Source organism: Musca autumnalis, unplaced genomic scaffold (assembly GCF_047663935.1).
Source record: "Musca autumnalis isolate F117 unplaced genomic scaffold, ASM4766393v1 scaffold_4, whole genome shotgun sequence".
NCBI lineage: Eukaryota > Metazoa > Arthropoda > Insecta > Diptera > Muscidae > Musca > Musca autumnalis.
In genome coordinates this window covers 42,960,427-42,982,358 of record NW_027411977.1, presented here as the reverse complement: position 1 = coordinate 42,982,358, position 21,932 = coordinate 42,960,427, and the positions used below count along the sequence as shown (strand labels likewise).

General features: G+C 37.0%; 1 protein-coding gene across 2 annotated transcripts in view; it reads left to right on the top strand.

Moving 5' to 3' along the window:
* LOC141400858 (uncharacterized) overlaps positions 1 to 21,932 on the top strand; it is a 169,705-nt gene that overhangs the window by 73,465 nt on the left and 74,308 nt on the right. For both annotated transcript variants that reach the window (XM_073980458.1, XM_073980459.1), the window contains exon 3: positions 459 to 504. The gene's annotated coding sequence lies outside the window, so the exon portion shown is untranslated. The remainder of the gene's footprint in view (positions 1 to 458; positions 505 to 21,932) is intronic.

Genomic DNA, 21,932 nt, shown 5'->3' with positions numbered 1-21,932 from the left:
GAGATGACAAGGTGCGGTATTCCAGAGTGCGAAGCAACAAATAGAGATAATTGGAGATCTTTTCTTAGTTCGGTCTATGGAACAAATGTTCTGTAATGGGCCAGCTAAGTAAGTAAGTAAGTCTGATGGTCAATGGATTAAGGATTGATGGTCAATGAAAAAATTATTGTTAAAAAATCCACGTTTTGTAGTCTGATGGCCAATTAAAAAAATTATTCTTTAAAAAATCCACATTTTGTAGTCTGATGGTCAATCGAAAAATATTCTTTAAAAAATTCACGTTTTGTGGTCTGATGGTCGATGAAAAAAAATATTGTTTGTAAATTCCACAATTATATGTTTCCAACAACCAAATATATTTCTATATAGTTACAATAACTATTTATTCGTTAATTTAGTTTTTGTATTTATTAAATATTTATTTCCAAAATTAACCTAATTTTTTGCTTGTTTTTCAGATAAGAAATACACCAATTTCGCAAACGACGGCGGAAATACATTCCGGTAGGTGTTTTTTCTAGTGTAAATTTTTTTAGATGTTCTTGAAATTTTAATGAAGAATTTACGGCCATTACAAGATAATAAAATAAAATTTATGATTCATATTTTACAGTTTGCATGAATCTTCACACACACGCACAGAAATATTTATTTCAATGATGGGTTACTAAATCTAAGCAAAAAATGTGTGAAAAAAACATGTTAACAGTAAAATTTCATCATTAATATTTCAAAAAAAGACGAAAATTAAAATTTATGTTTGTGGTCAATAATTTCATGTTGGGCTATTGTCTTGGGAGCCCAACCAAGATCGACATACATAAATAATAGAACTATTTTTAGAAAATATAAATAAAAAAAAATAGAAAACATATTTGAGCACCTGTGATTGAAACATTTAAAAATAAATATCTAAAACATCATTTCTGAATTTGTAGCTGTGATTCAAGGGATAAATAGTTTTGTAGTTTAGTTTATTTATTTTATTTGTTTGTTTATTTTTTGGTTTTTTGAATGAAAACAAAAATTACCCATATCAAATTTGTATGAGTTTTCAATTTATAAATAAACCAACAAACTAATAATAATAAAGTATGTGGTTTTATTTTTTTGTTTGCAATAAAATCTATTTAATTTGAAACTCATTAACGCAATTGATTCTCAGCGTGAAGAAGCTGCTGGTCCGCTTCCATGCTGCTGGTGGTGTTAATGATATACCAGGGCTAACCACTATCAAAAGCAATCGCCGGATTGTGGGAAGAAAATTGAAAATTAATTAATTCAAATCCTCATAAAATATTAATATTCCAAATATATTTTTTATGCTACATAATCTTATCTTCGTTCACACACACCCAATTTACAGGTTTTTCCCAAGCTTGCTCTAAATATGTCGGAAGTTATCGCTGATAAACATACATGAATCGCATAATCTGATTTATAATTTGGCCATTTAAAATAGAACATTTGCATTTTACATCTTTTGATTTTTGATAATTTTATGAATTTTTATTATTTTGTGGAAGATTATTGAATATTGTATGTTATTGAAAAGGGTGGGTAGTTTAAAAATGGAAGAAATATAAAGCAAACAAATATAACATGGCGAAGTCGGAAATTTTATATTAAAGTTACTTTCCAGTAGTGCGATTCTGTAACTTTTTTTAATAACGAACCGACATCGGTAGTTAACGAAAATATTCGGTTGTAGAAATCGTTAGCACATACCGACGAATATCGATGGGAAGACAAATTGTCAAATAATATATTTTGGTATTTATTAATGTATTTTTAAGTTAAAAATATTATTTCTTCGCAATTACGAACATAAAACGCGCAAAGGAGTAAAAATATCTTCTCTTGGAAAGAAGGTGCCTACAATTAGTGTCTGCAAGTTGGGATACTTGCAATGCGAAACCCAGGAGTAACTACAACTTCAAAAACGTCAAGTGTGTATGTGAGTACTTCTAGGATGTAAAGGAACAATACACGATTTTCATATATTTTGGTGGTTTTAACCCAGGATATTAAGAAATATATCATTAGCCCCCACCGTAATAGCTCGGCGAAACAAAATATAGAATATCTCCAATTTATCAATGTATGGTTTTGAAGTGGACAAGAACCTGTCTTTTAGACAAATAAATATGCATGTGTGCATCTACACCGTCTTAGGTGAATCAACAGAAGCTGCATTATTTATGTTTACAACAGATTCATATTTTTAACGTATTACTGGCATAAAATATTTAATAGATGTATGTATGTAAGGATCATTGGTCAAAAGGTCACTTCCTTTTGTAGTGAATTGTATTTTATAAATGCATGATTTAAAAATTATAAATTTGGTAAAATCCTTCCTATTTGTATGTGAAGCGCTGTCATATTTTGGGTTGTGGCGCTTTGTGCGAAAATTTTGGACAGCGCAATAAAAAGAAGAGCTATGTAAAAATTCAACTTTGAAGTTTCACATAATTAAGCTCCTTCGGTGACGTTCGTGGATCCACGTTACCGCCATTTGAGCCATTTATTCATTTCACGCCCATATTAAATGGAATTTCTCATGACCTATAGTTCGGAAATCCGAATTTATAGCATTTTGGCTTCAATACGGCATAAAAGCCAACGAACGCCTCTTAGAAAGATAGTGTTAAGGGAATTGGTATAAGCCTTACATAACAGTACCACACTTGAGTTCTTTTGAAGGGTTAGCTTACGATTTTCCTCTTTAATATGTAAGACAAAGGTCAGCGCAGCCTCCAAGGGAAAGTTATGAGTTAATCGAAGTTCTACAACATTCGCTTTGGTGATCTTTATGCAGCTTCAATAAAATCTGCGCTGGCGAAACCACAACAGTGGCGAAGCTGACCCATGTTATCATACATAGTTAACCGTTATGTAAACGCTTTAAGAAGATTTTTCTCAATAAGGCAGAATTTACCTTGTGTACACTCCTCATTAACATAACATATGCTCATATAAAAACGCCGTTTTTAAAAGAAATCAGCAAAATATTGCAATAATGTACTGTCGTTAAGACTTAACAACAACTTTTTTTTGGTTGTTAACTTAACAATAATTTTCGGTAATTAACGACAAAATTTACCGACAAAAATTGTTAAAATTAGTATACAGAATAGCACTTACCGAAAATTATCGTTAACTACCGACATTCGTCGTTAATTCTGTCGTTAAGGAGTTGCAGAATCGCACTACAGGGTGGTTTTAACATACCAAAGACCCGGGACTCAATTCTTGGCCTATATCACAGGCGCCCACAATGACAACAATTGACAACAAAACAAGTAAAAAATATCAGTCGGCTTTGCCGATAGAATTGAAACTTTCATCTATAGACAAGGTGAATACCGGATTTACAACCAAAATCCTTTTCCCCAAAAATTATGTGTTCAAGGGATTTTCAGAATTCTGTGGCCCTTTTCGGACAGCAAGACGTATTTGGCTTAAAGCTCAAAAGTGTTGCGTAGGTTGTACCAGAAGGAATTAACAACATTGTCTAAAACAAACATTGTCTATAGTGAATTTAATTTGGGAAGTCATTCCTTACGATACGTGGCGCGTCCATCATTCATAATTTAGAATTTTTGGACCATTATATCAGGAAGAATGTAGTTGCCCACGAAAAACTTACGTTGACAATTACCTACGATAACAAGCCTTAAACTGAACTTAAACAAAAATTTTGAATTTTTGTGAGGGAGATACCGTAAGGGGCGGACCGACATGGCCCACTTTCAAACTTGAACTAGGTTCGGACAAAACATTACAAGATCCAAAGTTTGAACCACATAGGATGGTGAATATTTTCGAACTTTTGTGGGTGAGGTAATGGCAGGGGTGGACCGATAAGCACAATCTTCGAACTTTATCTAGAATTTTTCAGAGCTTTCTCACTATTTTTTTTTTTGTTTTTTGGGTATTGTCTTGCACCTGAAAAAACGTGTACCGTCGTATACAAGTGTGTAACGTAGGGGATGGAATATACCAAGGAACGGTCCTGACCGGCATTAACATGGCAGAGCCCAGGATTTATCTTGGTTCTTCTTTCATCTCAAGTGGACACTGACATCTCCGTGGTGTCACCTGGGGAACTGCATTTAACACCCGTTAAAGGTAGTGAGCTAACATGTGCCGAGCGTTCACCCATAAGAAAGTTAAAAACTTGGGTTTGGGCGTCCTCTAGAAAAAACAGCCTACTATGAAAAAACAAAAGAAATGAAAAGCAAATCCCTCAAAAGTTGACGAGCCCCGCAAACGTTTTAAGGACCATGATCTGCGAATCTGCACCTGGAATGTTCGCACTCTTTATAGAGAAGGTGCAGTTTACGCATTGGCAGATGTACTTGAAAAGTTTAAGGCCGACATTACTGCCAGACAGGAAACACGATGGAACGGGAAAGGCGTCACAACAGCACCTAAAGGTGACGCACTGTATTATAGCTGCCATGACACAAAGCGTGAGTTTGGTTGCGGATTTGTAGTTGGTCGGAGGATAAAACATCTGGTCTCCAGCTTCACCCCAATGAATGAAAGACTCGCTACAATTCGATTAAAAGCAAAATTCTTCAACATCAGCTTTATTTGCGCTCATGCTCCCACTGAAGACAAGGACGAACAGACCAAAGATATATTTTACGAGCGCTTAGAAGAAACTTATGACCGTTGTTCTGCCCATGACATTAAAATTATACTAGGCGATTTTAATGCAAAAATTGGAAAGGAGAATATCTTTGGCCCAACAATCGGGAAATTCAGTCTCCACAGTCAAACATCTGACAATGGCATGAGGCTGATCGACTTTGCAGCTGCAAAACACATGGTAGTTAGCAGTACCAGATTTAAACATCTCGATATTCATAAGGGCACATGGCTATCGGCAGATCAAAGAACAAGAAATCAAATTGATCAAGTTGTGATAGATGGAAGACATGCATCAAGCGTGTTGGATGTACGATCGTTCCGAGGTGCAAACATAGACTCGGACCACTACCTTGCTGCAGCAAAACGCAGCAAGCAAAGTGCGAACAGACACAACACGGAAGTTGGACATCGGTAAGCTGCAATCACAACAGATAGCCACAGTATATTCCACTCAACTGGCCCAACTGCTTAATCAAAGCACTCCTCGTCCCGATAACATATCAGTACAATGGCAAAACATTGCCCACTCCATGCAAACAGCCGCAAAATCAGTACTTGTATACCAGAGACCTCCACCAAGGAATCCATGGTATGACCAGGAGTGTCGTGCTGCTACCGAAGAGAAAAAACGGCATGTAGGGCTACTTTACAATCAGTAGCAACGCGTAGCGCACGAAAGAGGTATCGGGAGAAAAGGAGAGAGGAGAAACGTCTTTTCCGCAGGAAAAAGAGAGAGATGGAAAAGCGAGAGTGAGAACAAATCGAGATGTACAGGAGACATAATGAAGTGCGAAAATTCTACTGGAACTGGCACATCTTCCTGTAGAGAAAAGCAATGTAATCTGGTAGCTGATACAGATAGTGTGCTAAGGATATGGAAAGAGCATTCTTCCAAACTGTTGGTATCCAATAGTAGCGAAGTCGACGAAGATAGCACAGATCCAATCCCAGAAGATGGTATTGAATGTATAACACCCGGCCAAGATGAGGTAAAGACAGCAGTTAACCGGCTGAAGAATAATAAGGCAGCAGGAGCTGATGGCCTACCAGCCGATCTGTTTAAAACCGGTGGCGACACGCTGATAAGGTGTATGCATCAGCTAGTTAGCTCCATCTGGCTGGAAGAACGCGTACCCGACGATTGGAACCTGAACACCCTGTGTCCCGTCCATAAGAAAGGAGATAAGGCTTTATGCTCCAACTATAGGGGCATAAGTCTTCTCCCTATCGCCTACATGATAGTGTCAGGGATATTGTGCGAACGACTAAAGCCCATGGTCAACGAAATAATTGGGCCATACCAATGCGGCTTTAGACCTGGCAAGTCCACCATTGACCAGATATTTACCCCGCGGCAAATCCTAGAGAGATGCAGATCGATACCTACCACCTTTTTGTCGATTATAAAGCAGCCTTCAACAGCATGCTACGTTCAAAGGTATTCCTCTACGAAGAGTTTTGTACCAAAAGAGGTTTCAGGCAAGGAGACAGCCTTTCGTGTGATCTTTTCAACATCCTGCTAGAAAAGGTTATACGAGAGGCAAACGTCAGAAGAAGTGGCACATGTTACTTGTTTATGCTGATGATATAGACATCATGGGACGATCAGTAAAAGAAGTAACCGATACCTTTATGAAGGTCGAAGGAGAATCTGCGAAAGTGGGTCTGGCGGTAAACGGCGAGAAGACCAAGCTGATGGTGTCGACGCGCAATGCGTCCATTGAGATCGGACCAACTGTTGAAGTTGGTTCCTATAATTTTGAGGTAGTAAAAGACTTCTTATACCTCGGCACTGCCGTAAACACAACAAACGACATCAGTTGTGAAATAAAAAGAAGTATTGTATTGGCCAACAGATGCTACTTTGGCTTAAGTAAGCACTTTAAAACCAAAGCCACAACTCGCCAAACAAAAATAACGCTTTACAAAACACTGATACTACCCGTGGTGATGTATGGTTCCGAAGCCTGGGTACTTGCGCAAGCAGATAAGGCCGTGCTTGGCGTGTTTGAGAAATAAATTCTTCGGAAGATCTACGGACCGATCTGCGTTGACGGTGAATATCGACGTCGTATGAACCACGAGCTGTATCTGCTGTACAACGACATCAATATAGTTAAACGTATCGAGATGCAGCGATTGCGTTAGCTAGGCCATATCATAAGAATGAGCGATGATGAACCCGCTAAAAAGGCGTATAAATTCGAGCCACATGGCGGTGCACGCAGAATTGGCAGGTCAAGGAATAGATGGCGCAAACAAGTGGATGACGAGATGACAAGGCGCGGTATTCCAAGAAGCGAAGCACGAAACAGAGAGAATTGGAGATCTTTTCTTAGTTTGGTCTATGGAACAAATGTTCTGTAATGGGCCAGCTAAGTAAGTAAGTCGTATACAAGTTTTTGCAAAAGAAATCAATGCGATTCGATAGCTGGCCTTAAACATTTGTGTGGAGGTACCCGAAGGAGTGGACCGATATTGTCGAGCAATATGGCCGAGCTAATTGGGGTTAGAGTCGGTTGATATTGCCACAGCTTTGCAAACGAGAACCTATGATGTTCAATCAAGACCGGACCGGACCGACCAGAGATTGTCAATCCAGGGACAGGGAATTTAGCTAGTTATTCTACTAGCAATGTATCCAGTATCACAACTCCATCCAATGGTACTTCTACTAGATTCCAATCTAATATTCCTATTAGTAATCTTATTCCTGGTCCTATTGCTATCGTGTCGCATTAAACTCTGACCACATTCCGAACTTGGCGCAATGAGTCCAGCGCAGATTTGTAAATTATAATAAAGCCAGCAGACGTGGCTTCTCGATTTTTTTTTACGACTCATTACGTCACTTTCCTTCACCCTCATGTGCCTGATAGAGTAAGAAAAAGTTCTCAAGGCGGCAAAGCGTTACATTCCAGCGGACAGAATTCCTCTCATGAGGCCAAATTATTCATCCATATCAATGACCCAACTGACGAAAGAATTGTGCAATTAAGCTCAGAAATCGATAATCTTGTTCTGTCATTTATCTGTCTGTCGTTTATCTCCTTGTTACAGTCTTGGAACTATCAATGTGCCAATTGGTATTTTGGAATATTTGAAAAGTAACTCGCATAATTCCTTTACCAATGGAGGGTCGCACCGCCCTTTGTTTCATCTGTAGCAAAGATTTTAGAACTCCTATTCATTTCATTCAAACAACTCAAGAGGAATTGAAGAACTAGTCTTCCAAACATCAGTTATATAAATATTATTAAAGAATTAATAATAAATATTAAACGATAATGAACGTCCTTCAAGTGGGCAAGGGGTACTATACCCTCTTCATTTAATTTTATTGTAACAGTGTTTCTATGTAGTTGCAACTTTATTTAATTATACAAAAATATTTATGATTTCACAACCCCCAAACTGGAAGCAAAGTAAAAAAACGCACAGAATTTATCACCTCCCAAACAAGCACAAATCACATTAAGATAAACGACAATTTACGATCTAGACGATATCATTCAAGATCACTTGGGCTAATATTACAGCAACGGTTGCTGCTGATGCCGCGGCAGCCTACGACCATTAATTTTCTTGTTCAAGTTACAAGTTCAAATTTTTGTACAATTTTTATAACTGTGTTTGAGAGAACAGGTTCCAATGAACTGATCTGTACTTTGGTGGAGAATAATCATAGAAATGACCAATCCAACAATGATCGATATGATACGATAAGTGTTTTTCTAAATGGCCTGCCCAGTATAATTATGTTACATAATTAGCATAATTATATAGGAGTGTTCATTCGTAAGGTGTTATACCCACATAATTAGTAACTGTTATAAATATGGGCAATAAAATAATCTTATTATGGGTTACATACAATTTTTATGAAGAATTTAAAATTAAATGAATTTTGTTGTATTCAAGTTTTGAATTATGTTATTTAATTGTGACTTCCGTCGTAATTCAACTGACTTAAGATGTCCTCCTTCATTTGAGATTTCGATTTCTTCGAGAATAGTCAGTGGCTTCGAACTCAAACGTTGTGAGTAGCATGAACCCCAAGTATGTTTGGACAAAATCCGCTTAAGAAAATTTGGAGTCGATTTACCCATGCCTGGCTGGTACGCACGTTAGCTTTCGAATGGATAAAATAATTGATCGAAATAATCATTTTAAATCCCAAGTAAAATGTGTTCCAAATGTATACGCACGACACCTTCGGATACCTCCCTAACAAAAGATTAAAAAATCTCGGTTATGTGTAGTTTAAAGGGCTATTCGGGAGTCGTTTTAAATTTTTAAATAAAGGCACTTCTTGTGTTCTTGTTTACAGCCATAAAATTTTCTTTTTTCGGTGGCAGTCCTTGCTAAAAAAACACAAAAAATCCTACGATGACCAACTATAATGACTAGTGGGCACGGTAACTATCCTGAGGAGAGACTGATATTAGTCCAATCTTTGCACAGCGTAATATTTCTTTCAAACTTAAATCAAGTTCGAAGATGGACTATATCGGATAACTCCTTACTGTACCTCCCGCACAGAAGTGGACAATTTTTGTGTAAGTTCAAGTTCCAGGTATATACATATATATATGTATATGCCAAGCTCTAAGAAATTTAACTAAAATGTCAATGTATTGTTCCGGGTTTCCATAGAGACCCACTAAATATAATGAATGGCTAGTGTTTCCTCCTTTATTGGGGGTTAAATCGAGAATTCAGGTCTTTAAATGCGTTAAAATGTATTCCATTGACATTGATCGATGGTCACTGTGAAGGTAACTCAGGTAGACTGGATGAATGCTTGGCTGCGGAATTCTTGGATAGTCGACGGCTAAAGTTACAGACGACTCGTTGGTGGTTGCCGTACGATTTATAGATAATCGTGAACTTGATGGTTCGATGACGATTTAAAGATATTCAGTTATTGATGTTGTAGCAACGCAAGTATGTTCGTGTATTATTTAAGTTATCTGGTTCCGGTTCATCTGTATCCAGACTCAAAAATTCTGCAACCTGAACTGTCTGCGTCAGAAACAATCAGGAGACAGGTGAGTGAGGTCAACTAAATAAATGTAGCGTGTAGTGTGGTCTCAATGCACATGCATGACATGTTTTGGGTATCGTGGCATCAATTCGGGCCCAATATGAATTGAAGCGACAGCATCATCCGAATCTTAACTGGGCTAAAACCACTCGTGTTTGCCTTGGCAGCTGGCATTCTTCTGTATCTCCGTACTGCCTGCGCGGCTCGTGCTCCATGATAGGCTCGTTGGTCTAGAGGTTCTTTTTTGTACCTTTGGACCTCTTTCTCTAAATCATAAAGATCTCTCCAGACTTGGCTGTGTGGGGGAAGCCTGTCCACTAAATCGTGACAGGGATGCTCACTGCCATAACACCCAAGCTGGCAGTGCATCAACCAAATCCTGTTGTGCTGATGTACAGGTAACACCTTCGTCTCCTCATTAAGATGTTCCACTGTTGTAGAGAGGAGGCATCCTGTTGCAGTCCTCTGGGCGGCATTCTTTCTGACATGTTTGAAAATTCTTCAACTGCGTAGCGCTAACATTTACATACCACGCTGGCGCCGCATAGCTTACCACAGACCGGCATATTGCTTTGTAAATGTAAACTAAGTTTCTTTGTCAGCACTTTAAGTGCAGCCAGCCAGCGACTTGAGGTCATTGTTCGCATGTTATCGCAAAAAGCTGTGTCGCGGACGACTGAAACATGCTACCGAACGTTACACCCAATATTTTTGGGGATAGTTAGTAGTCGAAATCAGGACACCATCGTCCAATATGTTCAGTGGGAACCTCATATCAGCCCTTCAAGTGGTGCAGTGTGGTAGTGGATTTAGCTGTGGATCTTTTAATATTCCTCCGATGGAAGAACTGCGCTACGTTAGCTATGTAGACATTATCCTATTACATATTATCGAGGATAGGACACGACGCCATGATCGTACCAACATCCGCATACATTACGATCTCTGTGCCGTCTGGAGGGTGTGTGAGGTTAAACAATTCCGGAGATAACAACCCACTTTGTTGGGCAACTGGAGAACAGCGTCTTACAGTGGGGATGAGTAGTGCCTTTAGAATCTTTGCCACTGGCGACAGGAGCGAAATATGCCTGTACGATTCACCTCTGCCGGCATCCTTGCCTGGCTTCAGCAGTGGGACCACCCAGCCAACTTTCCAAGTTTCTTTCTGGTACCCATTTGCTTAAGCGTTACCATTGAGATTCCGTGTGGGCCCAACGCATTGGATGATTTCGCGTTTCGGATGACATCTGCAACATCGCTCATCACAAACTTTAGTGGTACCTCCTTGGCTGTAAGGACTCTTATACGACGCAGAACCATCCTCTTTGCCCTATCACTCTCGGGATGTTCTAAAAACTTTCACTGTAACGTCATCAAAAAAAAGTACAAAAGTATCAGTCGGCTTTGCCGACAGAACTATACCCTCAGACCGTTCAAGAGATATCGTGCATAGAATTTTAGTGACATTTTTCAAATATTGGGGGGAAGTACCGGAAGTTGTTAACCGATATTGCCTATCTCCGAACTGAAACTAAGTCGAAGGCCAAAATTTGGACCAAATCGGTTTTTTAAACCTTTCGGGCTGTTTTCTCAAGAAGTATGGATTTGCCCCCGAACAACTTTTACTGTCGTAATGGGGGTGGCAAATACAAGTTGCTGCAACAAAAATCAAAATTATTCGAGAGCAGGTTTTAAAGTGAACTTATCCTGATTGAGTCTAGATTGGTAGAAATTTCACGATGTGCAAAGAGTTATCGTGCGCACAAAGTTTCCGAACATTTTCGAACTTTTGTGGGGGAGGTACCGGAAGGAGTGGACCGATATAACCCACCTTCGAACTTAAACTAAGGTTGGACAAAATATTGCGAAAGCCAAATTTTGGACCAAATCCGTTTATCCGTTCGAGAGTTATCGTGCGCACCAGCCAGCCAGACAGACGGATATTGCTAAATCGACTCCAAATTGTCTGAAACACATTTCGTCCAAACATACTTGGGGTCTAAAACCATTATTTCGATGAGGCACATTTTGCCCGTATGAAAGTTAGCATAAATGCTGAGGGTATAAAAAACAGCCGTTTTATCATCCATATTTCCCGGATTCGAGGCTTACTTGACCGTTGCCCACAATTTACTTAATGCTGCATCAATGTTGCATTGCCTCAGGTGGTCTAGGCACTTTTTCCGCTTACGATCGCCTACTAACCTCTTGACTTCAGGAGAAAGCTCTCTAACTCTTGGGTCATTAGGGTTGGTTTGACGATGCTTGTCAGGCTCATTTGCTATACCTGTCGCCATTTTTGGGAAAATTTGGTTTATTTGCTCGTAATCTGCTAGCAGGTATATAGCGAGCGGCCGCAGCTGTAATGGGATCGTGGGATCGACGTCCGGTGGAATCAGTGTATGCGGTGTTCGGGTGTGTGTAGTCGGGAACACGATATGTTCGGTGTGCTCCTGTGAATGATCAGGAAGACGATGGTTTAGGCGTTCGGCTGTTGATGATCGAGAACACGATGAGTTCGGCGTTCTGATGTTGATTCTATGGACCACGATGGGTTCGACTATTGATACTCGGGAACACGATGATTTCCGGTATAAGTCTAGTGTTTTGATCTAATTTCTACCATGCGCTACTGATTTTTAACTACTATTTCTAACTTCCCTGTGGAACTGCTGACACGAAGGCCTAGAGGAGCATTGACCCGAAAGCCCTGTGGAACAGCTGACCCGAATGCCCTGTGGAACAGCTGACTCGAAGGCCCTGTGGAACTGCTGACTCGAAAGCTTTGTGTATGTATTAGCCACCACAACTTAATGGCTAGCCCTCAAAATGTACTTCCAACGCTTTAGCACCGAGGTGTAAGTTGGCGGATTTCGAACCTATGCAGTTAACTCCCTACAGTATTAAGCTTCCCCTTCTCAAGCATTTCAAAAATTACAATTATTTGTTGTGCGCGATGACAACAAATGTTGTGACGTTGCACTGAAATGCAAATCTCCCTTGTCTAAGACCTTATTTATCCGCGGGTGGGTAGTTATGATGTAGTGTAGGTTTGTTGCTGTATGGTTCTGTGTGGTAAGCGTAGTAGTTGTTGTATTATGTACGTGAAGTTTTTGTCACGTTATATGGCCTGCTAACGGAGACAATGATAGGAAGGTGGTCTGAGTCAACGGTAATGTCTGGCGAGCTGTAGCAGTCACCGCTTGTCATCGTAGGATCGTCTTCGTTCATCGTGCAATATATGTAGATACCAATTTGCTCGGCCAGCGTTGTATCGTAGCGTTGTTGTGTTGTCATTGCCTAGGATGGAATCCCAAAGTTCATGATGAGCATTGAAGTCCCTCACGGTGCTCTTGAAACAAATTTAAATGGAATGTGCTTACACCTGGGAAGTTTTTGCGGATTCTGAAACTACAATGTTCATAGATGAGAAAAATTAAAAAACCAAAAAATCGCCGGGGCTCTTTTTAAATAAATCGCGATTCAAGTTGACATATTTAAGCGTTTTTTAGGGTTTCGCGATTTTGTCTCGAAACCGCAAGTCCCATCGAAATGGGCACAAAGAAAATGTTGTAGCTATGAAAATTCTCTACAAGATTGACTTTTATGATATCTTCGTAATATTCACCGTTATTGAAATATAGACGTTCAAATTAGGACAATAGATTGACGCTCGATATTTATTGTGCGCATCATTCAGGTCCAAAAGTATTATTGTGATGTGGAACAATTTTGATCATATATATATATGGGGAATTCCAAGTGAAATCGGACAGTTCGGAGAAAAGTAATTTTTGATTTCAATTGTTTTTGGTTAAATTTATGCTCCTAGCCAACAGAACATTTTGGTATATTTTAAAATTATTTTTTGACCAACGGTACAGAGATATCGCCTATTGAAATTATCGAATTTTTAAAGAACTATGTTTAAATAAATACTCATTACTTCTTTAATATTGGTCCAAATGGGACCATCTTTTTTTTGATTTGTTTGTTTTTTTATCAACTATCGAAAGAAACATTTAAAAGAAAAATGCACAGTGGGCTTCAATGCAATTTTCGGGATTTAATATTTAAAATCAATTTTTAAACATGATTGCACCCTTCGACTTTTTCAAAAAAAAATTATGTTAAACTACGTTCAATTACAAAAATTTTAAGCCCTATGTGGTAATGGGATCCGGACGATTACTATTTTTTCTGAATTTTTTAAAATTTGTCAATACAATTTTTCTTTAAATCCTTTGTCCACAATTTGAATTTCCTGTATTTTTGAAGCTAAGAGTACATATTTATCATTATATATTGTATATTTATCATAAAAAATAGAAAAAAATCCACAGTGGACTTTAATGGAATTTTCGCTGGTGCATTTTCAAAATCGAAAAATGACGCAGTTTTTAAGATGTTTGAGATAAATTCATAAATATAAAATCAAAACAAATATTTATAAATGAAACTTTTATTTTTTTTAATAAAATAATAAATTTTGGACAAAGGTATAAAGGAAAAATTGTATTGACAAATTTTAAAAAAATCAGAAAAAATAGTAATCGTACGAATCCCATTACCACAAAGGGCTTACAAATTTTGTAATTGAACGTAGTTTAACATAAATTTTTTTTGAAAAAATCGAAGGGTGCAATCATGTTTAAAAATTGATTTTAAATATTAAATCCCGAAAATTGCATTGAAGCCCACTGTGCATTTTTCTTTCAAATATTTCTTTCGATAGCTGGTAAAAAAACAAACAAATCAAAAAAAAAAAGGTCCCATTTGGACCAATATTAAAGAAGTTATGAGTATTTCTTTGCATGTAGTTTTTACAGAATTTGACTTTTTCAAGGCGCGATATCTCTGGAACCGTTAGTCAAAAAAAATTTGAAAATATACTAAAATGTTTTGTTAATCAGCAGCATCGCCACAGCAAAAGATAATGGAAATCAAAAACCTCATCTTGAAAAAGTGTCCGATTTCACTCAGAAATCCCCATATATATATATATATACATATATGTATATACCCCCGTTAGCTTAAAGGCTAAAAGTATAAAAAAAGAGGCTGTAATAGTAGCTATTCAACGGGCTTCCCATCGCCTAAACGTTTTTCTTTGTCTTTTGAATTCTTCGTTTAACGGTCTAAACATTTTTCTTCGCCCATTGTATTCCCATTTTAAATGGACGATTATCGATCGATTATTGCTGAATAACTGGTCCATTTTATGGGCTTAAATGTCGTAAAATTTGTAAAGTATTATAAAAAAGGTTATCAAATTTTATTACCTTATTTCAGAAGCCACATAAATATGGAAAGTGAAAACTCAAAAAAAAAAAATCCTATAAAATAAAGTTAATTGATTTAAATTTTGGTATAAATAATTTAGAGTTTTGAAATATAAAATATCACAACAAAAACGCAGGAATTCCAAAAAAAAAAAACATTTCATTGAACCATCGATGTTTAGAAAAATTAATTAATCACAAACGTGATTAATTAATATTGTAGTTTTAATGGTTCATAAACTATTGAGCAACAAAAAACAGTAACAGAAACACGTTAATGTCAATTCAAAGCCATCAATATCGATGAAATATGAAATCAATACCGTGGGAATATGTGTTTATTATTTGAATATTTGTTTTTATGTAGAAAGAAGTCAACAACAACATGAAATGGCCTTAAGAGATATCAATTTTCGTGAGAGAATGACAAAAACGAAACAAAACATTTACATTTAACTACTTTTGTGAAATGCGGCATCACAATGTGTGCCATTAAATGCCGGTGAGGAGGTGTGAAGAAAGTTGTAGCCTCAAACAACACCAACAACAATTAATAAAAATAAAAATACCATAAAACGTAGAGTGAAAATATTGTCACGTGTAAGCAGCACATGCAACATGTCACATTTGACCCAACTCAATTAATTGTTTATGTTTTGGAAAAAAAGCGAAAAAATAAGAAGCCCATTTCAATGGCATTACGAAAGAGCAGTGAATATGAAATTACGAATTAATCATAGCAGAAATGCAAAAGTACAACAACCAACAGCAACATTTAATTGATCGCAAACGAGGAAGTTTCATATTCAATTCAATTATTGCAGCTGGGTTACAGCAGTCCAAACCAACCAACATCAGCATCATCAACATTAGTTTTGATGTTACAACAGCAGCTGTAATAATTGCAGTATGAATTTTCGAGTGAATTACAAGTACCAATTCAAAACAAAAAATTAACAACACCAACAACACAAGTACCAGTGGTGCATTTTTAGACACGTTTCTTTTGGTATAACAAGCATCGCCACTAAATATCTATTCCAAATTTGAATGTGGTGTAGATGTTTTATAATTAGAACATTTATGGAGCAAAATGCCACTAAACGCGTGCCATCCCCATGGGATACGATGCACACAGCAATTGGTAAAGAAATGCAAACAAATGCACCCACAATGGTGAGTAGCACACTGCCAGAAAACTACAAGTTACGTTTTCCATTAATGTACATATAGGAGTGTACCACAAAGACCCCAAAACTAATTAATTTTTTAGCCAGACTTTCGAGTCAAATCTATACTTATAAAAGAGTTCAGTAATGATGACTCACTGACTCACTGATTCACTGACTCACTGATTCACTGACTCACTGATTCACTGACTCACTGACTGACTGACTGATAATCAACGCCCAGACTAAACGGCTAAAGCTAGAATCTTGAAATTTTGGGTGAGGGTCACTCTTGGTCCGAAGGTGTCAGATAAGGCTGGATTTTTGGAAATTCGAACTAGAACTGTACTAAAAGTACTAAAAGGTACTAAATATGGTACCCTTTATATTAGGCAAACGCGAAGAGCTAGAATTCTGAAATTTGGAATGAGATTCACTGATGGTGAGTTAGAAAGGTGTACCAAATGGTTTTTGGAAATTCGAACTATAAGTGTACGAAAAGTACTAAAAGTTACTAAATTTAGTACTATTTGGTATTACGTGAACGGATAGAGCTAAAATCTTGAAATTTGGAATGCAAATCAAGGTTAGAAAGATGAGTTGATACAAGGAGGTGGTTTTGAAAATGTGTACTCATGTGTACGAATAGTACTAAATGGTACTAAATTTGGTACAATTTGAATTAGGGCGAACCGATAAAGTTGGAATTCTGAAATTTGTGAATTACTATTACTGTTGGAGTGTAGGTTAGATATATGGAGGTAGTTTTCGAAGTTCGTACATATGGGTACGAAAGGTACTAAATAGTACCAAATAAGGTGCAATTTGGATTTGGGGGAACGGATGGAGCTGGAATTCTGAAATTTAGAATTAGGATTACTGTCGGGGTGTAGGATAGAAGTATTTTGGAAATTCGTACTTTTGGGTACGAAAAGTACTCAATGGTACCAAATTTGGTACAATATGAATTTAAGTGATCGGATAGAGCTGGCATAGTGAAATTTGGAATTAAGATTACTATTGGAGTGTGGGATTGGGATACTTTTGGAAATTCGTACTTATGGCAACGAAAAATACTAAATGGTACCAAATTTGGTACAGTTTGGATTTGGGTGATCAGATACATTTGGAATCCTGAAATTCGAAAGTAAGATTACTTTTGGAGTGTTGGATAGAAGTAGGTTTGGAAATTCGGACCTATGGGAACAAAAAGTACTAAATGGTACTAAATTTGGTACAATTTGGAATACGGTGATCTGATGCAGCTGTAATTCTGAAATTTGGAATTAAGATTACTGTTCGCGTGTAGGATTGAGGTAATTGTGGATATTGGTACTCTTGGGTACGAATAGCACTAAATATTACCAAATTTGGTACAATTTGGATTTGGGTGAACGGATATAGCTGAAATTCCGAGATTTGGAATAAGGAGTACTATTGGAGTGTGGATAGATAAAGTTTTGGAAATTTTTAGTTATGGGTAGGAAAAGTACTAAATAGTACTAAATTTGGTACAATTTAGATTTCAATGATGGGATACATTTGGAATAGTGAAATTCGGAATTAAAATTGTTGTTGGAGTGTAGGATTGAGATATAGAAGTAGTTTTTGAAATTCGTACTTATGAGTGCGAAAAGTACTAAATTTGGTACAATTTGGATTTGAGCAAACGGCTAGAGCTGGAATCTTGAAGTTTGGAATTAAGATTACTGTTGGGGTGTAGGATTGATGAAGTTTTGGAAATTCGTACTTATATGTACGAAAAGTACTAAACGGTACTAAATTTGGTACAACTTGGATTTGAGCGAACGGGTAGAGCTGGAATCAAGAAATTTGGAATTAAGCTTATTGTTTGAACATAGCACTGAGGTAGTTTTGAAAATTTGTACTTATGTGTACGAAAAGTACTAAATGGTACCAAATCTGGTACAATTTGGATTTGGGTGAACGGTGAACTGGAATCCAGAGATTCGGAATAAGGATTACTGTTGGTGTGTAGGATTGATGAAGTTTTTGAAATTTTTAGTTTTATGAGTACGAAAAGTACTAAATGGTACCAAATTTTAATTTATGTGATCGGATACATTTGGAATCCTGAAATTCGGAATTACGATTACTGATGGAGTGTTGAAAGAGGAAGGTTTGGAAGTACGTACTTTGGATACGAAAAGTACTAAATGGTATCAAATTTGGTACAATTTGGATTACTGTGATCGGATGCAGCTGTAATCCTGAAATTTGGAATTAAGATTACTGTTGGCGTGTAGGATTGAGGTAGTTGTAGAAATTCGTACTCATGGGTACGAAAGTACTAAATGGTACCAAATTTGGTACAGTTTGCATTTTGGTGAACGGATATAGCTGGAAACCCGAGATTTGGAATAAGGAGTACTGTTTGAGTGTAGGATTGATAAAGTTTTGGAAATTTGTAGTTATGGGTAGGAAAAGTACTAAATAGTACTAAATTTGGTACAATTTGGATTTCAGTGATAGGATACATTTGGAATCGTGAAATTCGGAATTCAAATTGATGTTGAAGTGTTGATGGAGGTAGGTTTAGAAATTCGTACTATGGATACGAATAGACCTAAATGGAACCAAATTTGGATTTGAGTTATCGTTTAAACATAGCACTGAGGTAGTTTTGAAAATTTGTACTTATGGGTACGAAAAGTACTAAATTTGGTACAATTTGGATTTTGGTGAAAATACCTGTTGAATTGTAGGATTGATAAAATTTTGGAAATTTTTAGTTATGGGTAGGAAAAGTACTAAATAGTACTAAATTTGGTACAAGTTGGATTTGAGCGAACGGATAGAGTTGGAATCAAGAAATTTGGAATCAAGATTATTGTTGGAGTGTAGGATTGAGATATAGAAGTAGTTTTTGAAATTCGTACTTATGAGTGCGAAAAGTACTAAATTTGGTACAATTTGGATTTGAGCAAACGGCTAGAGCTGGAATCTTGAAGTTTGGAATTAAGATTACTGTTGGGGTGTAGGATTGATGAAGTTTTGGAAATTCGTACTTATATGTACGAAAAGTACTAAACGGTACTAAATTTGGTACAACTTGGATTTGAGCGAACGGGTAGAGCTGGAATCAAGAAATTTGGAATTAATATTACTGTTGGAGTGTAGGATTGAGATATGCTACAACTTGGATTTGAGCGAACGGTTAGAGCTGGAATCTTGAATTTTGGAGTTAATATTACTGTTGGGGTTAGTTTTGGAAATGCGTAATTAGTTTTAGAAATGCGTACTTATGCTTACAAAAAGTACTACATTTTGTACAATTAGGATTTAGGTGAAATTATAGCGCTCGAATCCTAAAATGTGGAATTTGGTACACTTAGGGGTACGAAATGGTTCCATGTATGGTACAATTTTGTATTGGATGAACGGATAGATCTGGATTCGTGAGATTTGGAATTAAGATTATTGTTATCACTTGCTTATAACGTCCGATTTAAGAAATATGTGCCATAAAATGTGCCGTAAAAAGTTGTAAATGGCACAGGATTTGATACAATTTGTTATTGTGTAATGGGAATTTTGAAATAATAGGAGGAGGTTCGTATGTATATATTTACATGTAAAGTACTAAATAGTTCTATAATTGGGGGAACAGATAGAGCTAGAAATGAGGATGGCGGTTGTTGGGTTAGGCCGTATTTGCGCTGAGAACCTCAATTAAAATATCTCAAAAAATGTGGATTGCTCTTGATGTGTAGGCGTGACAAAAATCTAACTAAAGTGGTACGTATTAGTACACAAAATGTTTCCACCATTCTATATTATATATTGTTCATTTGTTTTATATATTTAACGCATACGAAGTAGCGGGCACTTTGCTAGTAACGGTATAAGCGGGTCCGGCCCCTAAAAACCTGAGTTTTTCCAGTAGGGCTTTGTGTAATTATAATTTATGAAATTTATCCTCACAATCATTAAGAAACGGTTCAAGAATACAATTTTTTTGTTATAGCACTATGACTGCAAGTCCTATTGAAATGGGGCTAAACAAAATTGAGGATTGACCTTCATGATTTGTTCCTAGGTTTTTCATTTTTTTGAGATATAAAAGTTCAGGTCACATTTTTAAGTTTTTTTTTTATAGGTTTTCATGATTTTGCTTGAAAACGGCAAGTTATATCGAAATGGGACTAGAAAATCTTATAGCTGTGAAAATTCTCTAAAAGATAGGATTTTGTAATTATCTCCTAGGTTGTACCATTTTTTGAGATTGTTTTATAAGGAAGCGATACTTCTGAACTTGAACTTCTATATCTCAAAAATGGTAAAACCGACGAAAATATCATAAAGGTCAATCTTGTAGAGAATTTTCACTCTTACAACATATTCCCATTTCGTTATGGCTTGCGGTTTCCATGCAAAATCGCGAAACCCTAATGAACTTGGACCGCGATTTATTTGAAAAGCACTCCGGCGATTTATTTTTACTTTCTACGAACATTATAGTTTCAGAATCCGCAAAAAATTCACAGTTGGTTCAGGGTATCGTGTGGTATGAATTGAAACAAGTAAAAAGGTATCAGTCGGCTTTGCCGACAGAGATATACCTAGAGCTGTGTCGTTCATGAACGAACCGGTTCCAAGAAACGATTCCGTGAAAAGAACGAACGGATCCGTATCCAGCACATTCGTTTATGTCGTTCATTTAGATCCCTAATGGCCAAGACATTGCTGCTTACAAAATTAGCAGCAGAACCACCATAATTAGTTTTACACACAAAATCTACTCACACAAGCTGTGTTAGCGCAAGCATCACAAATTATCAAACACAACACAATCAATGATTCAGTTAGCTGATATCGTTCAATAGGTCATATCGCTCAGTAGCTCATGTCGTTCAGTAGATCATATCGTTCATCTCGTTATTTTAACTTCTCTGGTTCTTTTTGCTTCTTTCGTTCATATTCAAAATCACCACCACCATTTTTTGCACACAAACTCACACAGCTGCGTTAACGCAAGCATCACAAACTGACACACACAAAACAATCAAGCAGAGAAGAGGAACCATGAACGATATTCAAAAGAAAATGATGGACTAAAATGTTTTATTGAATGAAAAAGAGCCAACGAACGAATTGAAAGATCCGGATCTTTTTGGTGAACGGAATGAAAAAAGATCGATCCGCTCAACGAACGAGATTGCCCAACACTAGATATACCCTCAGCCTATGTGAATTGAAACTTTCATCTACGGACAAATCGAATGTATTTAGAGTCTTTTCCGAATTTTGTCTATTTTGGAAGTGGACCACTAGTCATTTCAGTGGGTCATCGTATAACTTTTGGACCAGTATTCCAGGAAGCATGGACTATTCCACAAAAACATAATATCGCTGTAAACAGGTCCATAACGAACAGCATCGGTATACATTTCCCAAGGATCTTCGAACAGACCCTAAACTGCACTTAGACATAAATGTTGAACTTTCGAGGGGAGGTACCCTAAGAAGAGGACCGATATGGACCATTTAGTAGTAAAAGAAAATTTGGAGAAAATATTAGAAGATCCAAAGTTTGAACCAAATCAGTTGCTCCGTTCAAAAGATATCGTGCATACCATTTTAATGAGGGGGAAGTTCCGGAACTTGTGGGCTGGTATTGCCCATCTTCGAACTGAAACTAAGTTTGGACAAAATATGACGAAGGTAAATTTTGTACCAAATCGGTTGATCAATTAGAGAGTTATCGTGCTCTCCAGCCACTATATATGGTGCTTAAGGGGTTTTAACACC